Source organism: Marmota marmota, unplaced genomic scaffold (assembly GCF_001458135.2).
Source record: "Marmota marmota marmota unplaced genomic scaffold, marMar, whole genome shotgun sequence".
Taxonomy (NCBI): Eukaryota; Metazoa; Chordata; class Mammalia; order Rodentia; family Sciuridae; genus Marmota; species Marmota marmota.
Genome location: NW_026000153.1, coordinates 26,013,906 through 26,034,867, shown reverse-complemented (window position 1 = coordinate 26,034,867; position 20,962 = coordinate 26,013,906). Strand labels below are relative to the sequence as shown.

Genomic DNA, 20,962 nt, shown 5'->3' with positions numbered 1-20,962 from the left:
AGGGGCGCCGCTCCCGGCCCGCGGGCCCACGCCTGCGGGCTCTAGCGGTGGAAGTGTTGTGTACTTGGGGCGCCGGGGTCGTTGCTCAGGTAACGTGTCGGACAGAGGCCCGAGCGCACTTTCGGCGCGGGCTGGGTTTGTGTGCGAGAGCCCTTTCTGGCAGAACCCCCACTCTGCTCCGAGCCTTCCACAGACCCTCCGAGTGTTCACGCACAGGCTGAAGTGGAGGCAGGGGGACACCGGGCCTCCGGCTCCAGCTCTGTCACTAGCTTGTGGTGTTCCACTTAAGTCAACAGTCACGGGCCGAGATAGCTCGCTGTTCCCTGCCATATGAAGCGGAGGGTTCCGCGACTTCGAAGGCCCAGTTGGCCGGGCGATCTCAGCAGGTGTATGCAGAAGGTACTGACTGGAGGTGTTCCTGACATCTGTTGCCCCTCCCATGCCTTTATTCTCGGGTTTCCCTTGACCGTGTCCGGGACTCAGGGCTGAGATCGTTGCGGGGCTCAGACCCCTGCATGCCTGTCTTCCAGATTCCACTCTGCCCAGACCTATCTGGGTATTTGTTTGCCATCCCCATACCTTTCGGATAGGGATTATTTACCATTTCAGTGTTTTTACTTGCAGAAAGAGTAACTTCCCTAATACCGGACAAACAATTCTACCCTTTAGCGGGATCTGGAAACTGGTTGACCCATGCCTGGCCGGACCAGGGCGCCTTCTGCTGCACCGCTGGGTCTGCGCAGTCCTTGCGCACTTGGTGAATTTCATGTGGGCCGCAGACCTTCGACCTCCCTCTCTTGCCTGGAGCAAATGTGTTATGAGTCTTGCAAATGGAATGAGTGGTTGGGGTGGGCCCTGCACCTGCTCACCGAGTGGGCCCACTTTCCACTATAGCAACTGGATTGTAGGAAGCAGCTTTGAGGACAACAAATCTCTTTTCTTTTGTCCCACTGACTCACACTGGTCCCATGCTCATAGGCGATGTGTTGCCCAAGTGTGTAAAAGGTTTTAAAACTGGTTCTTTATTATTAATTCTCCCTTTTGCCAGCAAAGAGTGTGCCAGGCCAGTAATTCAAATAATCTTGAAACTGAGGAATGTTTTAAAAAAATTTTTTTGCAGTGTACTTTGTTGTGGTTATGTAATTAATTTGCTTTGAACAAACCAACTCCTCCCTCCCCACAAAAAAAGAAATATGGAAAATCCTTTTCCATGGGAATGGGTATCCCAAAATAACATTGGAAAATGTGGAACAGAATTACCTTTAAGCCTGTGACTTTAGTAGTCTATTAAATGTGTTTAAGGAGACTGAATTATCTTATCAATGTCACTTTATAAGTAAATATGGAGAACATTTAAGAGAGCACCAAAACTGTCCAAAAACTACCCAGTAAAACCTTTAAAGGAGCCTGATTATAGAAGTGAAACCACTTTTTCTAATCTGCAACTATGTACCAACACGTAAACTGAGGTCTTTCTTCACAAAATTGCAGAGCTCAGATTAGCCTTCACATGTAAGACATAAAGAAAAATTAAGAATTTATGTTTATCAGGAAAGAATTATGAGTTTAATAATAAGGTATTTTGTGTTAGAATCTGAGGAAAGAAATGGCATTAGGCTTTTGAATATTTTTATTATTTAGATGTATTGCTTGCCTATCATAAAGGATAGAAAGGGCTGTGGAATTTCTGGCTTTAGTACATAATCTGGAGCAGTAAGATTCTGTTGATTTGTTGCTGAAATTACTCTCTATTATTCCGTGTTTTGTGAATAAGACAGTGTTTGCAGTGTGCTTGAGGGAAACATTTTCTATATGCAAAGGTTGGTTATAAAATCAAACTTCTTGTAAGGTGTTTTCCCACATGACCACAAACACCTGATGTGATGAATTTGTTATTGTCCTTGTTAGTTGACTAAAACTCTGTGTCATTCTTAGGTTGTGTAGATTTAGGCTGGAATAGGCACAGTGAATTCAGGAGAAGGCATATTTTAAAATACTGCCTGTGGAGCCCTTTTTGAGGATTACTGGAGGGACAGTTGGCTTGGTGAATGTAAACTTACTGATTTTTTATATTAGTAATCATTAATATAGTTACAATTGTTACTTGGACTCAAATTATATTTTTTATTAGTAATTTAATTAAATGGCCGTGACTAACATCTGTCTGGAAAAATGTTCTTTTAGGAAGGAGGAAGCAATATCTAACAAGTATCTAACAACCGTTGTTTGTGGAATTTTAGTGCTCAATTTGAAACAATTTGAAGGATAATAATTGACAGAATATTTTAGAACATAAAGGAAAATGGCCTTTTGGAGATGTTTTAAAAGATATTTAATTCCAAACTTTATCTGTTTACTTTTGTTTTATCTGTTTGAATATTTATAGGATCCATCCCAGTAGTCATGTGTTGTGAAACTCCGGCTAAATTTTGCATTGGACCTTGTATGTATAAGGAACAGAAGATTTGCGATTTGGCAGGATGATGGTTATTTGTTTTGTTTTGTTGATCCCCCTGAAGGAAACAAAAATTTATATAGACTAGAGGAGTCTCTAATGACATGAAATGTCAAAACAGTGGGTACATTTGATCAAAAGCTGTGTTCAGGTAGTTTGCATATGTAAAAATCAGTGGGTTTCACACTGTTATTCATTTCTCTGTATAAAAATCTGGGCTGGGGTTGTGGCTTAATGTTAGAGTGCTTGCCTAGCATGTGTGAGGCACTGGGTTTGATCCTCAGCACCACATAAAACTAAATAAATAAAATAAAGTTATAACATAAATTTATATTTAATTAAGTTATTATAATAAGAAGTAATTTGAAAGAAAAAAATTAATCGAAGTGGGTAACTTGAGCTATTCTTACTACTGTCAACAGCCAATATAATATCAAATGGAGAAGGCCTATTCTTGATTGTACCAGGGGCCAGCCACAATCACATTTTTTTTCAAACTCTCATAAGCCCAATAGATATTAAATATTAGCAATTATACACTATCATAAGTAGTTTAGATTTCTAGGCCTTTTTGCTATTGGCTAACATGTTAGTGAATGTGTTTACATTTTTTTTAAGTGAGAGCATGTATAATTATCTGTTACATAAAACCACTTAATTTGAACTTTATTTTTAAAATATGTTACTTCTGAACTACTCTTTATTTTGGCAATTCATTTAAAACTGTCAAATGTTAAGGATTAGGGATTTCTCCACATAAAGTGGAGAGTATGCCTAGGTTTTTGATTCTTTTGTAGTCTTAATTTTTTTTTTAAATAAGAGTAGTTGCATGTTTCCTGTCATGATATCAAATAATCAGCATTTTTGTATTTCTCAGTGATTGTGTCAACATGATGGAGCTAAACTACAATTATAACTTGATATAAAGATATTGGTAAAATGTGGAGTCTTTCCTGCCCTGGGATTCCTGTCTGCTGCCCCTCCTGTTTTTCTCTTATGACCTCCTCCCTTGAATAAGTAGAACAGATTTTTTTTGTGACACTGTGACCCAGGAGGGGTGATGGCCCCCATCTACATGGATGCCTGAATTCTGTGGCCTCTTTAATTTGGGATATGGTAGATGAAGTCATAACTGTGTGCACTTAAGTGTATTTCCATAGTTATTAAGAGAGCAATGATTATAGGATATAGCTGTACACTATAATAACTAGTTTAGGTTTCTAAGGCCTTTTGTACTTTCTTGATAAATTTATGATTCAGTTTGATTTTGCGGTTGATAAAAAGTTTTAAAAAGTGAGCAGAAATATTTGATATCAAAGTAGTGTTTAGATAGAGGATGTGCACATCGAAATACAGTAACATTTGGTTTTCATTTAGACTTGAACTATGTAAAAATATTTAACAGAGTTATTTATTATATGGTGTTTCCCTACACTGCTGCTTCTTTCCCCATCCACATTTAATTATGGCTTCTGTGGATTTTATGTGCTAGTTAATTTTAGTGATGCATTTCAGTTGCTCTGTACTGTAGCAGAACATAGATTTGATAATTCATGCCACATGGAAAATTTTTACCTATTTTCATTGTTGTACTTTTTCTTTCTTAAAATGTAAAGAAACATAGTTTTCATGTGAGCTATAAATTTTAAGTCTACTCTTTCCCCATTCCATTCCTTTGCTGTCTCATTTCTACCTTTTCACACAAGTGTTTCTGAATTATCAAAGGCCTCTCACTGGTTTTCAGTAACTGAATTGATGAGTAGCATTGTCCTAGACCATTTTCCCTTCATGTTTCCATAATTTTTTTATTTTTCATCTGTTTCCTGAAGTAGTATTAAACAATTTTTATCATGCCTGCTTTATATGGTTTCAGTTGCTTTTTACAAAACTAATACTGGTGATTGCTTTCAATACCTAATATTCATTTTTCTAGCTTATAGTTTACTGTGGACATTTAGGGCCTTTGTAAATGACTCTGACAGATTTAGAAAAATCGTTGAAGTTCTTATCCCTTAAAAAATGACACAAATCTCTAAAAGGAGCCAGCTGAATCAGGAGTTCTGGCTCTTTCTTCTCCCCTCTTCTTCTCACCATGGTCCAGTCTTCACTGCCTGAAATCACAGGTGAGGAGCCATTGCCTTTGGGATGTTCCCATATGTCCCTTCAGATCTAGGGCAGCAACACCCACAATTAGTGCAGGTGAGGTGATCTTGCTTTTTTGGGCTAGGCACAGTAACTTTCCCTGATTCAAAATGCCTTCTGCTTGTTTGTTAATCCTATTTGACTTTCTTCTATCAAAGGAGACAGGGAGGGGGAGTGGAAAGAACTTTGGGTTAGGAATGAGATTTAGGCCCTGGTGCCAGTCATGCAAAATTAAATTTACCCTTCGTAGTGTGGCCTGCAGACATCTCATGGTATGGCTTCTCCAGGTTTGCGCAGCCCAGTTTTGTCTAATAACACTTTCTGTCATAGTGAAGATTCTCTGTCAGTGCTGCCCAATATGGGAAATACTGAGCACTTGAAATGTGCTAGTGCAACTGAGGAACTGAAGTTTTCACCTTATTAACTTTTGATTAATTTAGATTTAATTGTGTGTGTACGATGGCTTCATAGTAGATGGTGAGGTTCTAACCTCTGGTTTTCTTATTCTCCCTTGGCCATCTCAGCTTCCCTTCCACAATTCTTCTCACTTTCTCATGCTTTCTCTCTCACCTTGCCCTGGGGGAGGGGTGGGAGGAGCTTTTCTCCTTTGCCAGAATGGTTCCTGTCAATCTTCAAGGCTGCACTGGGGGCTTCCCATCTGAGGCCTTCCAGGACTCCAGAGGGATTAGCTCTCTGACACCTGTCTCTCATGGCCCCAAGCCTTCGCCTGTCAGAATCCCTCAGCTGGGGTCATGATTTTCCATTTGCTCATCTCTTACCCACTCCTTTCTGAGCTCCTCAGAGGCAGGCATCCTACTTGGTTTCTTCAGAGAATGGCATAGGACACACATAATCCAGTAAATGAGCTGTTTCCCATTCAGTGGAAGAGCGAGTCAGATAAAATGATCTTGGGACTCACATGAGCCCTATAATCACATGTTTCTAAGTATTCCCAGAATATACTAGATCCCTCTTTCAGAAAATTGACTTTTTCTTAAATTGCTGCTTAATCTTGTTTTTTGCCAGACTACATGAGAACAGACAGATCAGTTGGCATTAAAATATTTCTAACGGGTATGCTCTAACTTGGCTTGCCAGCAATGCAACCTTGTTCTTTGCAGATTTGAGAGGTGTTAGTGCCTTATTTTGAGGATCATAAAGTGATGATAGCATCAAGAGGAGAAAGTGTCTTTCTTAGTTTTTAAAGTCCACATAGAAATTCGGGGAGCTACTGTGTTATTTGTTTTGCTTTTTATAGTGCAGAGGTTTGAACCTAGGGGCACTCTACCACTGACCTACATCCTGGTTCTTCTTATTTTTTATTTTGATTCAGGGTTTACCAAATTTCCTAGGCTGGCCTTAAACTTAGGATCCTCTTGTCTCAGACTCCTGAGTAGCTGGGATTATGGGCATGTGCCACTGCCCAGTTGCTGCTTCTTTCTTCTGTTGTTTTGCCATGGCTGGATGGCTGCCATGTTCTCCAGCACTTGCCCTTTCCTTCAAGGCACAAATAGCACATATTCCTTGGTTCCTGACCCCTCCATTCAACCTTAAACACCTGGTCATTAAAAGAGAGGCTTGGAGGCAGGGGAACAAAGCCCTCTGCCAATATAATCTCATTTCTCATTCGGTGAGGGCCAGGAGAAGCTCAGACTTTAGGTGGTAGAACATGTGATTATGGCAAATACATGGCTCCTCTTCCTCCCACCAGGGTTCTGGAAAGACCCCATGTATCTTAGGTCTGTTTGGTCAGGCATTTCTGACTGCATCTCCATGACAGTCCTGAGCATGGAGAGGTACAGACAAGGTACAGACCTTTCACTCAGTTCTGTGTCCAGTAGAGCCCTGATGTATGTAGCAGACAGTCCCCATCCATCCACAGGGAGGAAGTGAAATCTAGACTGTAATCCTAAAGGCTGGTGATTACCAGGGCTTTCTGTCAGTTACACATCAGGGTGCTAACGTGCTTTTCATGATATCTCTGTTTTCTTGTCAATGTCACTTCTACTTCTTCTTTTTCATAGTGGGTGCCAACCTGAACATATGGGGAAGAGGATCCCTAAGCCCCAGCCCATAGGGTAGTTGTGCCTGGGAAAGTCAGAGTCTCCTGCCTTCCTCTTGGCTGGAGGAGGTAGATAAGTAGGACTGAGGCCTGAGTTAAAATGATGGGGAACATCTGTACTGCTCATCATCTTAATGCTTTGTGTAGCCCTAAGTGTGAGAGTACTTGAAGAGGACTTTATAATTATGTATGAATATCTCAAACAATACCCAAATGGCAAACCACAGTTAAGAAATTAGATGAGAAAACCCCGTTGTGTGTGTGTGTGTGTGTGTGTGTGTGTGTGTGTGTGTACACGTACCTGATGGGTTGGCCTGAGGTTAAAGCTAACTTCTAACACTTGGTAAAGCTGCAAGGCACAGATTCCCAAGTCAATTCTTACAGTGTTTTTCCAAGCTTAATAGTTTGGGAGTTTTGTTTAAAAATAGTTTTGTGTGGGAATGAAAATTGAGCAGAAGTACACACTTTTGTTCAGATGGATAATTTTTTAGTTTCTGAATATAGTTTTGTTGGCTACAACTCCACTAATTAAGAGAAAAATCCACTCATGTTCATAAACAAACCATTAGGTTAGAAATAGATGGATTAGCTGTAGTCCGATCTAGACATTTGCCTCAGAGAATAGGTTCTTGCTAAGACGCCCCATCCGTCTGCCCACCCATCTATCTTGTTGCCTGTAATTATCATGTAGAATTGGTTTGGGTAGAAGTGGAACTTTTTGTACCTCCTACTCTCAGCCTAAACCACTTATTACATCATAATGGCTACCAGGATTTTAACAACATCACTCATGAAAAATGAATTTTAGATATCTTTTTTTTTATACTGAGGACTGAACCCAGGGGCGCTCAACCACTGCGCCATATCCCCAGCCCTTTTATTATATTTTATTTAGAGATAGGGTCTCACTGAGTTGCTAAGTTCCTTGCTAAGTTCCTGAGGCTGGCTTTGAACTTGAGATCCTCCTGCCTTAGCCTTCCAAGCTGCTGGGATTATAGGTGTTGCTGGATTTTTAGATATCTTCCCTAATCACCAGATTTGACTTAAAAGGTGTTAATTAGGGTACTGAAGTCTGAGTATTTCTCAGACTGTAACGGTTCCCTAAATTGCTATTCCTTACTGCTTCTCAGATATACTCAATTGGTTTTAATAGAATGATCCATAGTGAAAGAAAATGTTCTGAATGAAGTGAGCATGTGAATTTCACAATGTTTTGAAAAGTGATGAAAGCTACTTTGGAAATTAAATTGCAAAGATATTTCTCTGGAATATGACTTTATTATTTGTCAATTTATTTTTACTTAATATTTTACATTTTTGAATGATAGATGTTTTGGTTATAAATTTTTCTGAATGGAGGAAATGAGAATGTTCTTCACGAGGACTCTCTTCATTTCTGCCATTTGTGGGGGTGTTACTTTCTTGCTGACAGGGATGGTCCTCACATGCCTGTGGAGGAGGTTTGACCCTCCCATAGGGGTCCTCTGAATTCAGCAGAACAGTAACTGTCCTCTCCTTTTGTAGGCTATATTATCACATGACTTTTCAGTCTGGAGTCCTCTGTCTAAAACCTCACCCCTTTGGCCATCCTACTACTCTAACTGGAACACAGAACTCAGTTCTCCAAAGCCTCAATGCTAATTATGGTGTGTGTGTGTGTGTGTGTGTGTGTGTGTGTGTGTATGGGTAACTTTAGGCAGCCCTTGAACTAAGCTGAAACTGAAAATGCATGAACCAAGCAGTGAAGCACAATTTCCTGGAGAGTGATCACCTCTGGCTTCCTGCAGAGGTGCTGATGATATCTTTCTGCTGTATTTCTGAACTGGTAGAGTTTCTCACAGCATTTTGCTAAAGAAACAATTACCTTCAAGTGTCCTCATGACTTCTTCCTCATAAAGTGCTTCCTGTCTTCATATGTTGCCTATAATTATCATGTAGAATTGGTTTGGGTAGAAGTGGAACTTTGTATCTCCTACTCTCCTTACAATCATATGTTTGATTGTAATAGTACTATTACGTTTATAGGATGTGTAACTCCTAAAAATTAAGAGGAATTTTATCTTTTTAAAAGAAATATATGGTATTTGGTAGAAAAGGACCACTCAACAATTGCTGAGCACAGATGAAGCATTTATCAATTAATAATCAGCAGTTGAACCTATCCCAGACTTTCCTGCCCTCTGCAGCAAGAGGTTCTGCCTTATCCTGGCTTATGAATTAATAAACATTGAAAAGCCTCCCTTTTTGTAGAAGAGGTGACTCAGCTCACTTTGTTTTGTGCTGATACATGTAATGAAAGCACAGAGATCTGCTTTGCCCAGTAAATGAGCTCCTTTCAAAGTGGAAGCTGTGCAGAACCCAAACTCACAGATGCTAATTGTGTTTCTCTTGTGTGTATGGGTAACTTTAGACAGCCCTTGAATTAAGCTGTGTCTCACTAATGAGCTAGATGATTCTTTCATTGCCTGTTCCCTCCAGGTGAGTGGGTTCTGCTTGACACTTGCAGGGATTCCAAGGATTGATGTCTTAGGGTAGACTTGCTGAGCAGAAGAGGGATGAAGAGGTGCTTTTTAGGTTATTATGCCTGGTGTTGCTTTTGTTCCTTGGTCCATTGGTCCTTATGTGTATTAGCTTTCTGTTACTGTGACAAAAATACCTGAGACGATCAACCTATAAGGATAAAAGTTTTATTTTGGCTCACAGTTTTATGGGTTTCAGTCCATCATTGCTTGGCCCCAGGGTCTTTGGGCTATGGCAGCACATCATGGGGAGGACTGCATGGCAGAGGAAGTTGTTTATCTCATGAGCTGGGAAGTAGAAGAGGGGAAGGTGTGGGGTCCCGATATCCCATTCAAGGGCATGCCCCCAATGACCTAAGTTCCTCCCACTAGTTTCTACCTCTCTAAGGTTATACCACCTCCCAATACCACCAAGCTTAGGACCAAACCTTTAACACATGGGCCATTGGGGGACATTCTTGATCCAAACAATAGCAGTATTACGTCTTGCATTTAGACATGTGGGATGGAGAAACCATGGCTTTCTTTCTTTAAGTTCAATGTATTAAGCACCCAGTTTTGAACCTCCTGAGCATGTTCTTGAGTCTCCCAGGGTTCATGCAAGTGGTACATCCCCCAAACTATTTATTTATTTTTAAACATTGGTTTTAATCACCTTCATAAAAGTAATTTATCCCTCTGTATGAAGTGTGACTTACTGTGCTGTTATAATTGATTGTTGTAGATGACTTAGGCAAAGGTGGAAGAATATACCTCCGACTCCTTATTTTAACTGTTGGTCTATGGAAAACATTGCTTGTTAGATGAGCCATGGTAACCCCAGAGGAAAATTGCATATTTGAATTTTTTTCTTAATGTTGATTTTTTTTTCTATTTTCTGAGTCCAAATTTATGCAGTGCTCTTATATCAAGGATGAGACTTTAACTAAGGAGCTTGATGGTAAGTAATGACTGGCTTGTTTTTAAACTGGGCTGGTTTTAAAGATAAACTCATGTTCTGGCTGGGCTACACATTTGCATAACATTTTAACTTAGATGGAGCAGTGCTTTTATAACACTAAACATTCATTGGTGTGGTGACATGTTTTAACTTATTCTAACCATTTGAATGTAGTATATAATTTCTTAAAAATGATTATCTGGATATTCTATAAATACTGAGCAAATCTATAGCTCCACTGGGAAAAGTGTAAGAAAGGACCCAGACAGAACAGATCAGAGGACATGTGTATATTCCACTTTGATTTATATCAGTAAATAAGCTAAATTTGAAGGATATGTGTTATAGTTTGGATGTGAGATTTCCCTCAAAAGCTAATGCGTGAGACAATACAAAAAGGTTTAGAGGAGAAATGACTGGGTTATTAGAACCTTAACCAATCAATAAATTAATCCCCTGAAGGGATTAGGAGCTGGGTCACTGGGGTATGCTTTTGGGGTATATATTTGATATCTGGTGAGCAGACTCTCTCTTTGCTTTCTGATCATTATGTGAGCTGCTTCCCTTTGCCACACTCTTCCTCCATGATGTTCTGCCTCACCTCGAGCCCCGAAGAATGGAGCTGGCTGTCTAGGGACTGAGACCTCTTAAATTGTGAGACTGCAAATGAACTTTTCCTCCTCTAAAATTGTTCTTGTCAGATCTTTTAGTCACAGAGCAGAAAAGCTGCCTAAAATAGTATATCTGCATTTGTCACATGTAACATCTAAGAGCAGGAGTGATTAAGAGTTTGCCTTTCCTCTGTATCTGTGTCTCCTTCTGACCAAGAGGGTTGGGAGTGGCATCCCTTCCCAATCACCACCAGCAGTTCTTTACAGTCAGATGGGCACAGTGATTTGATGGCTGCTTTTGAATAATGGACTTTCCATTCCACATTCAACTATGTTTTATGTTTCCAGATTTTATAAAAAGGTAGTAAGCATTTTTACATATCTCTGTGTTCTGCAATGGATATGAAAGCATTAATTTGAAATTATGGTCTTCTGTATTACCTTTGTATTAAGGCTTGGGCAAATTTCAGCATATATTGTATTTTATAACATTCTGATTTGGGAAATACAGATTTCTGTGGCAGTGATGGAAAAAAAAGGGGGGGCTTGTTTCTGAGAATGCAACCCTATCAGTGATGTATCTTTATCATAAGCTTAGCATTACTCTGGGAATTTTGCACTAGTGATTTAATACATATCATAAAATGATTCCCCAACTGTTTGGCAAAGGTTAAGATGTTTTAAACATGCTCTGATAACTATGCTTTGTGTCCTGTGTAATGTCTTCTAAGACATTAGAAGTTCTAATTAGAAGTTCTAATTCTAGTGTTTCAGTATCAAGTTGTTAAAAGAACTCAGGTTTAAGTTCTTGTAGTTTGGAAACATGATTATCACCAGAATTATGATTTTTAGAAAAAAATTAATGGTCTTATCATTGTACTTTAGCATTAGAATGTGACTGTGGTTTGAAAATGTTCCCTCAAATTTCATGTGTTGAAAAAACTTAATCCCTCAAATCATATATTGATGGTGTTTGGAGGTTGAGATTTGAGGGAGGTAATTAGAGTTTGATGAGGTCATTGGGTAGGGTCCCCAAGATAGCATTAATAGTTTTGTAAGAAGAGGAAGAGAGACCACGGCTAGACACTTGGTCTGTCTCTCCATGCTCTCTGCCATATTAGGATAGAGTACAAGGCTCTCACTAGATGCCAAGCAGATAGGGGTGCTGTGCTTTTGGACTTCAGGTTTTATAATCATGAGATAAATTAACCTCTGTTCTTTGTAAATTTTCCAGTCTGTGGTATTCAGTTATAGAAGCAGAAAATGAACTAAGACAATATGCCTTAGAGTAGAAATTCTTATCAGACTTAACTGCTGGGAATGATGGTGTCCTTGCTTTATTTATGTGACCCTTACAAACTGATGCTGGGGATGAGGCCAGATTGTTGGCCTTTGCTAGCTAGGAAAGCAGTCTGTGGTTATTTCATAAGCATCTCTTGGCATAGGGAGAGCACCACCACCACACTGGTGGACAAAGGTTGTCCTTAAAATATTTCATTGATGCCAGAGGGTAGGAAGAGGGAAGAGAGGGTGAACCAGCTGGGACAGCTGAGATGGCAGTGACCCAACTTCGAGGGACAAGGACTTGGCCTTACCACCTTCATCACAGTTGGGAAGAAGGGGCTGATGTCCTGAAGCTCTGCTTAGTGAATCCTGGGAAAACATGGTGGAGAGAGTGTGGCTGGGCTAGAGTGAGGTCAGTGTCCTGGACAGAGTTGGGTGGAGGGGAGGGAAGAGTCTGAAGAAATCCATTCCCTTCTAAATTACTGGAATGCTAGTGTCACTGGGAGGAGGATGAAAGCCTACACCTGTGACCAGGAAGCAGTGTGATGTCCCTCTTTGGCCACCATTTCTATTGTTAATAGGATCTGTCCTTCTTAGGGAAGGCCTGTCAGCCACCCCTGAGCCCAGAGCCACATATTCTTCAGCAGATTCCAGACAAGCCATGGGTCAGTCCCCCTGCAGCCTGTGCCAATACCCTGGAGATTATTAATCATATAGTCAGTTTGAAACTTGTGATTTTAAGAAGAAAGAGAGGCAGACAGGAGAAGATAAGTAAAATTTGGATTACTTTAGTCTCTGTCAATTTGTCTTGTTTGTTCCTTAAGCAATGTTGAAGTAGAGGATTTGCACAAGTTCTTTGAAACAATACTTTCTTAACAGCAAATTCCATACCTTCCAAGCAGCCAGGCAGTGGGAAGTGGCGACATGTAACATTTCCCAGCAGCCTCACTGCATTCCTCAGTGTCTTAAGAATGCCCAACCCCAACTGGGCACAGTGGTGCACAGCTCTAAACCCAGTGTCTTGGGAGGCTGAGGCAGGAGGATCACAAGTTCTAGGTCAGCCTGGGCAACTTAGTGAAAGAGCCTGTCTTAAAATAAAAAAGGGGGCCAGGGTACAGCTTAGTGGTAGAATACCCCTTGGTTCAATAACCAGTGACCCTCATCCCCCAAAAATGTCCAGCCCCATGACTTTGTGTGTGTGTGCGCACGCGTGTGTGCGCACGTGCGCATGCACACAGGTGTGTAGACCATGGGAGGTGCTGTTTGTTTTGGGGAAAGTAGGCTGTATGACCCCAAGGGATAGAGGAATGTTGCTAGGTGCTCACCACTGATACCTAGCCTTGGGTCTTTTTTTTTTTTTTTTTTTTGTCCATACCATTTGTAGCTTAGGTAGTGCTGTTCAGATGACACTTCCTGACTCTATGAACAATGATTTTGATGAGGGGAATCTGGGAGGAGAGTATCCTGACATAGGGAAGGGAGAGGAAAGTTTAGATAGGAGAAAAGAATTACATGCTAGGAGAAATGGCATGGATCCTTGAGCCTCTGTGTCCTCTGTATTCTGTTCCAATAAGGCCACTCCAGGATTGCTCAGAATTTTGGACAGCACAGTATCTTGCTTTTCTGCATAGAATGTGTCCTGTTCATTACTATTACCTACTGAAGTAGGCTAAAAATATGCTATATGCAGTGTTAGGATCTATTTACTCTAACCTTATATTTATGTAATCTTTTATAGCTTTCAAAGTCCTGACACCTGTATTTTTGTCTGAATTTCATGACAAGCTTATGAGCCTGCAGGCAGGCATTTTTTCCCTTCATTTTCCTGATGGAGAATGGCCCATGCACTAATTAAGATTAATGAAGTAGGCCGGGTGTGGTGGTGCATGCCTGTAATCCCAGCAGTTTGGGAGGCTGAGGCAGGAGGAGCAACAGTTCAAAGCCAGCCTCAGCAAAAGTGAGGCACTAAGCAATTCAGTGAGACCCTGTTTCTAAATAAAATGCAAAATAGGGCTGGGGATGTGGCTCAGTGGTTGAGTGCCCCTTAGTTCAATCCTGGGACTACCCCCCCCCAAAAAAAAAAAAAAAGCATAATGAAGTGGGACTCAGGTTGTAGCTCAGATGTGTCCTGGTATGATTTCTAGCACTGAAAAAAAAAAAAAAAAAAGTAATGAGGTGGTCTACTCTGCTCATGTCTTCTACATTGATGCTGGTTCCCAAGGCTGACCTTGTGTGGTCTGAGCCCATTTCTCTAGGTGATCAGAGATGTTGGGACAAGGATATTGTCCTTGTCCACAGGGACAACAGATGTTGGCCTGTGCATGCCCCTACATGGGCAACAAGTTGCACAGGTAGCCTCAATTAGCAGGTGACCTCATAAAGCATGCCTTATCACAAAGGTGATAGGGTTGAAGATTGCAAGTACTAGTTATCTATTGCTATACAGTAAAATCTCCCTAAATCTTAGCAGCTTATAGGGGAACAGTTTTACTGGATGGTTCTGACTCATGTTTTTCATGAGATTGCAGCTGTGCTTACAGTCATGTGAAATAATTGGAAGCTGGCTCAATTTTTGCTAACTTTTGGTAGGATTCTTCATTCTTTGCCATGGGACCTCTTTGTATATTGGTTTCCGAGTACTCACAATGTGGTGGCCAACTCCTGTAGAGCAGGAATGGAAGGAAAAAGCTGAGCTTCGAAGCCTTTCATGATGTAGCCTTAGAAGTCACACATTCACTAGCCTCATATTTTACATGTCAAAAGACAGTCCAGTCCTCACTTAGTGGAGGAGAATTAGGCTCCAACTTTTGAAGAGGTTAGTAGAAAACATGTGCCTTTTCTAAAGCAACTTGGTTGAACTGAAGGCTCATGAAGAACGTGTTTGGAGGGACCTCTGAAGAGGAGGCTTTGATGTCCACATTCCATTGATGGTGGCACTGATACAAATTTTTCTAAAGATTGGCTTTTTTTGTGTAATGAAGGCTGCATGTGGCAATTTCTTTTATATAAGTAGTTTATATATGTTCTAAAAATGATGAAAAATTTCCCTGCCATTTAAAAAATGTATTCTTCCACACACACATACACACACACACACACACACACACACAGGTTTTTCATGAGTTTCTCCCTAATCCTGATGGAGCCAGCATGGGGGTGGGACTCTAAATGTGCCAAAGAGTTGTTAGGTGATTCAGATGCCCAATCCTGGCTAAATACGATCATTTCATTCATCGGTTAGTGTTTGCTGAAGCAGTTCTTAAATATATCGTCCCTTCCAATCCCACATCACAGCAAGGCTGTAGCTGTGAATATCATCCCAATATCATGTTGAAAAATAACCAGATGTCTCAGTTTGGGACATGCCTTGTCCTGGTTAATCCCTTATAACCTCCATTTCCCTCACCAAATTGCCCTGTCTGGACTAAGAATGTTATGATCACTCAGCCTTGATGCTGAGTCTGCCTAAATAAATATGAGTACTCCATTCCTCACTGGTGATTTTTAACCAGAGCTGTTTCAAAGTTACAGAGCAGCTTTTGAATAAAGACACAAGTTCCTCCCTAATCTTGATGGAGCCAGCATGGGGGTGGGACTCTAAAAGTGCCAAAGAGTTGTTAGGTGATTCAGATGCCCAGTCCTGGCTAAATATGATCAATTCATTCATCTGTTAGTGTTTCATCCTCCCATCAATCCCTGAAATGCCTATTAACATATTGGTCCAGCTCTCAACATGAGATATATAGCTTGTGTAAAATAATACTTTGGTTGAAAAAAGGAACATAAAGCCACACTTATTTTTTTTAATTTTGACTGCCCTTATTTGATCAATCATCTTCCTTCTTAAAACAAACTATAAATTAAAATGATACATGTGTGATTGTCTCTTTTAAAGTTTTGTCATATTTCCTTCTATACTAAATATTATGGAGGTTTAAAAATTAAAGGACTAATTTTTACTGATGTAGGACCATTTAAAATTTACTTAATTGGAATATGATTTTTCTAAAAAAAAAATAGTATCAATTAGAATTCATGTATCTGCTATATCTTGAGTGTTCCTGCCCCAAGTCGGTTGATACAGAAGGGAAGATGGGTCTCTTAACAAGTTATTAGGGCAAGGACTGTCAGAGAAATGTGTGCAAAGTACATCAAGAACATCCAAAGAAGGAGGAACAGTGAGTTCTACTTGTAGGGTGGGGCTCAGATAAGTCCAGTTTATTTTTATGAAAGGCATTCTCAGAAAATGGTTTTGCTAAAGCAGTTCTTAAATATAACATCCCTTCCGACCCACATCACAGCCAGGCTGTAGCTGTGAATATCATCCCGAGATTAGCTCATGTAAATAGATCTTTGGAAACTTATTCAATGGGGGGCTTTTTTTTTTTGTTGTTTTTTCCTCTTGATCAAAAAGGAGGGTAAAGGGTGTGGAGAAGTGCAGACACCTGTGAGATCGAGTGCTGCAGTGTTGGCAGTTCTTGCACATGATAACTCTTTGACTAGCAGAAGGCAAGGGGCACATGAGAGTTAAAAAGAATGTGAACCCTTGGCCCCAGGAGTATGTCATACACCTTATTGTCCCAGCATGTCCTGTTTACATTGCAAAATAGCCCTATCAGTGACAGTCCTAAAGGGCTACCTCATTGACTATGCAAGTTCAGAAACTTGCAGCATGACTTTTTCGGCCCAATTTTTTTGAGCAGTATTTTTTAACATAAACCCTTGAAATAGATTTTATTGAAGAAGTGATATATTTAGTACTCTTAATTCTACGTATATTGGGCACAGACTATAAGAATGAAAGTATAACTCTATAAATCTGAGTAGATACAAAAATATGTATATATTCCTGGGCCCCAAGGATGTCAGTGGTTTAGTTAGAAGCTAGGAGAAGCAAATGTAGAAAAGTGTTAAACTTTATGTAGACAAAGTTAAGACTAAAGTAGTTATTGATGGATGAAAAACTTAGATAAATTACTACAGATTAAGGGACTGTGGTTCATACACTGATAATACAGTGCATGATCCAGTTACTCCTTACTAAGGAGGAATAGTCTTGTAGTTTGAATTTCGGTTGGTTCTCATAGATAGATCTCTCATTAATGAATTAATTAATCTCATGGATAGATTCTTTTCAAGCAATTTCTTCTTTTTCTTCTGTGTGATTGAAAGGTACACTGAATTTTTAACACACCTTTGGTGAGGTATATTTATGTACAATAAACTACATATCTTTAAAGTATACAATCTGATGAATATTGAATTTAGCATATGATTACACTCTCAAAATCACAAGCAAGATACAGAGGTTTTTGGTTTTTTTCTTTTCTTTTCTTTTCTTTTTTTTTTTTTTTGATCACTGTTAAAAGTTTCCTTGTGCTTCTCTGTAATTCATCCATTCCTTTTCCTCTGCCCTGGGATCTACCATTGATATCTCTCTCTTGCTCTCCTCACCTCTCTCCTATATTGCATTGTACTGTAGTTTTCTCTCTCTCTCTCTCATCTAGTTCTTTGACTAAACATAATGGTTTTGATACTTACTCGTATTGTGGTATTTCTGGAGTTCATTTCTCTTTATTGATAAGCAGGGTTTCACTCACCACAACAATTATCTATTTATTCTCCTGTTGACAGACATTTGGGTGGTTTCCAATTCTGGCTATTAGGATGCCTCCCCACAGGCCACTCTGAGCTTTCTTGCCCAGGTTTGCAGACCTTCCTCAAGTGACCAGAGGGGAGCAATTCTTGGAAGTACAAAAGAAAGCTGTTTGCTTCAGCAAATAAAGTGTTTTACTAATACCAGGCTTTAGGAGGTAAATGCCATTCTGCAACCTGTGTACTCAGAAAAATGAGATACTATATCGCATCTGATTCAAATTTTTGTATGATATGTCAAGGTCATTGTACTGTCATGTGTAACTAATTAAAACAAATAAAAATAATTAAAAAATAAAGAGTACAAATTGAATTAGGTTGGCCAAGTTATCTTTTTCAGCCTCTAATTCAGCAATTTTCTTTTTTCACTATTATCACTCATATTTAAACAGTGTTCTCTCTAAATGATTAGATAATTAGAATAAAATTTTAGAACAGATGACTTTTCAGGGCACTTTACTAATCAATAAACAGCTGTTGATTTGAAGATTCATTTAATTCTATTCAGTGGATGTCTTTAAATGATGTAAAATGGATTATGGAAATTTTAAGTGTTCATTAAAAATAAAGAACATGGCGTACCGACACCATGTACCCATTTACAAGCTTTGACAAATTTTAATATTTTGTTAATATCATCTGATTATTTATGTTTTTTGTCTTGAACATTTTAAAATAAAAAACCCACAAGCTGTCTTTTTTTTTTTTAATGTGTGTGTGTGAATACTCCCATGTGCCAGCTAATAAGGATGACTTTCCTCATGGCAATCACCTCCTTAGCCTTGTGACAAAACCAACAGTGAGGTCCTCAGTGGCATTTAAGTCCCTATGTATATGTACATTTCCAAGATTGTGTTTAAAGCAACTTTTTATAGTTGAAATCATTATTTTATATTTAGTACTGGGGATTGAACCCAGGAGCACTTTACCACTGAGCTACATCCCCAGCCCTTTTTATTTTTATTTGAGACATGGTCTCGCTGAGTTGCTGAGGGTCTTGCTAGATCTCCCATGCTGGACTCCAATTTGTGATCCTCCTGCCTTCACCTTCTCATTCTTTGAGATTACTGGTGTGTGCCACTGTGCCTGTGTGATCATGATTCTTAAACTGGAACTATCAAAGGCTGGGACTATCAAAGACAGTTGGTTTTCATGAATTCCCTTCTGGTTATATTATGTATATGCCCTTATATTTCATGTCTGTATCTTCTTGTCATATGTGGCAGATGTGGCTTAGCCTTACTTATAGTTCCCTTGATAATGCCTGTTCTGTCTTTGTGGCCTCTGTACTGATCTCCCTGGTATGCTATGGGTGATGCATCTTATCTTACTCTGTGATCTCTGCTTCTCACATGGCTCATTTGCTCCAGCCGGGGTTTCCTTTTTCCTTTTCTTAGTATTCCCTGTAGCTAGTCAGCCACCTGTTCCCTCACTCATGACCTTTTATCCATCCCCTAGCATGAGAGGGACACTGTGCTAGATGCTGGCAACCTGGCCTTCTGTGAGGAGGGAGAAGTACAGAGGCAGGGTCTCTTTTGTGCGGTGCATGTGATGTTGCTATGGGAGAGACAAGACCAGAAGGTGGGGCACCCATACCTCATTGGAGGCCACTGCTGGAGGAAGTATGCTGGAGCTTGGACAGGAGGTCTGGATGCACAGGCAGAGAGAGGTGTTTGCTTGACAGCAGGCAGGGAGTTATCCCAGATGTCTCTGGAGAGTATCATTTAGTGTATGGGTTGTGAGTGTCATTATTTTAGTAATTTAGTCTTCCCAAAGCTTACAAAGAAGGGAGAAGGCTGAGATTGTGAAGGATGGCACTGGGAAAGTTGTACAGGCAGTAGGGAGCCCCAGAATAGTTCAGGTAGCATGGTGACAAGACTCACATTTGAGCTTTAGAAAGGTGAAGCACATCATTCATATTCCTTGATCTTTGTATCTGAATTTACTTAAGGGTAGGTGGTTAAACTAATTTCTGGGTTGAATAAGACTTAAAGGTAGACTGAGCACAAATCATTTAATAACTACAACAAATATTTCCCATGCTGGTTACCTGAGCTGTGATATTTTGGATTTCACTTGATCCCTGCTAGGAAGGAGCCTAGTGAACAGCTGGCCTGTCCTTCTAATTTGATGGACCTTTCTGAACCCATGTTTTCCAATAATTAACAATCAGATTTCTTTCTGTGCATATGTGTGTGTATATAACTGGGGACTGAACCCAGCAATGTTCTACTACTGAGCCGCATCCCCAACTCTTTTTATTTTTTTATTTTGAGACAAGGCGTCAATTTGCAATCCTCCTGCCTCAGCCTCCAGAACTGCTGGGATTATAGGCATGCTCCATCATGCCTGGGACAATCAGATTTAAAAGAGAAATCAGTTATGCTAGTAGTACTTACTGTCCCTTGGTAGCTAATAGGACATGATATGTACAGTTGACTTTGCCACTTGCCTGTTCTGTTGTCTCTATGATTGGCATATGCCTTTGATTGTGTTTGCACAGTGCAAGGATCCACCTTGAACCATTGTTCCCTCTCCATTTCAGAAGGAAATATGACTACCTTAAGGTTGTTGCTGCTCAAGTGGAGAATTTCTCTTTCCAGCACCTTCATATCTCCATCTGTTGTCCCTTATTCATGCTGCCATTTTTCTCTGTACCCCATCTGTTTTGCCAAGGCCTTGATATAGGGCCTGTATGCAAGAAGTTTAATAAAAATAGAAACACAATACCAAGCCAAAAAAAGACAGAGTGAGGAGAGATATTAACCATGAAACCAAAGCTGTGTGCCGTGGTTGAGCATCAGTTTTGTCTTTGTGTGTCTTACAAGCTGGGCAAAAGGGAAACAATAATTTCCATGGTTCCCATTATTGAAAGTAGGACACTTTCTGGTTTCTCAAAGGAGGGCATCATTTTTTCTGGCACTAAAAGGTAATTACTTCTTTTTGTTTGTTCTGGTCACTGCTGCTCACATTAATTCTGTGGCTTACTGGAAATGTTCCTTTGGAATTCACAGACACTAAGCACACCAACTGCATGTGGAGTTTGTGACAAAGAGTGTGGGCATGGAACCACGTTACTATGGGCAGAGGGCATCTGCTGAGCATCCCAAAGGCAAGAGCCCAGGGCTGCTTGTCCTTGAGTTGGACGGGTATAGGAGCTCTGGGTAGGAAATTCATGGAAGGATAGAAGGAACCAGGCACAGAGGTATTTGAGAAAGGAGACTTATCTATACAGTGGTGAGTGTTGGAAGTCAAGCAGAGAGAACAGCTGGACAAGATCTCGCATGGACATTC

General features: G+C 40.1%; 1 protein-coding gene across 2 annotated transcripts in view; it reads left to right on the top strand.

Annotated features, from left to right (window-relative positions):
- Nucleotides 1-65: 65 nt before the first annotated feature.
- Nucleotides 66-20,962, top strand: part of Cobl (cordon-bleu WH2 repeat protein) — a 276,860-nt gene continuing 255,963 nt past the window's right edge. The window contains exon 1 of one of the 2 annotated variants that reach the window (XM_048786625.1): nucleotides 66-399. The gene's annotated coding sequence lies outside the window, so the exon portion shown is untranslated. The remainder of the gene's footprint in view (nucleotides 400-20,962) is intronic. The other variant, XM_048786627.1, reaches the window with a different exon arrangement.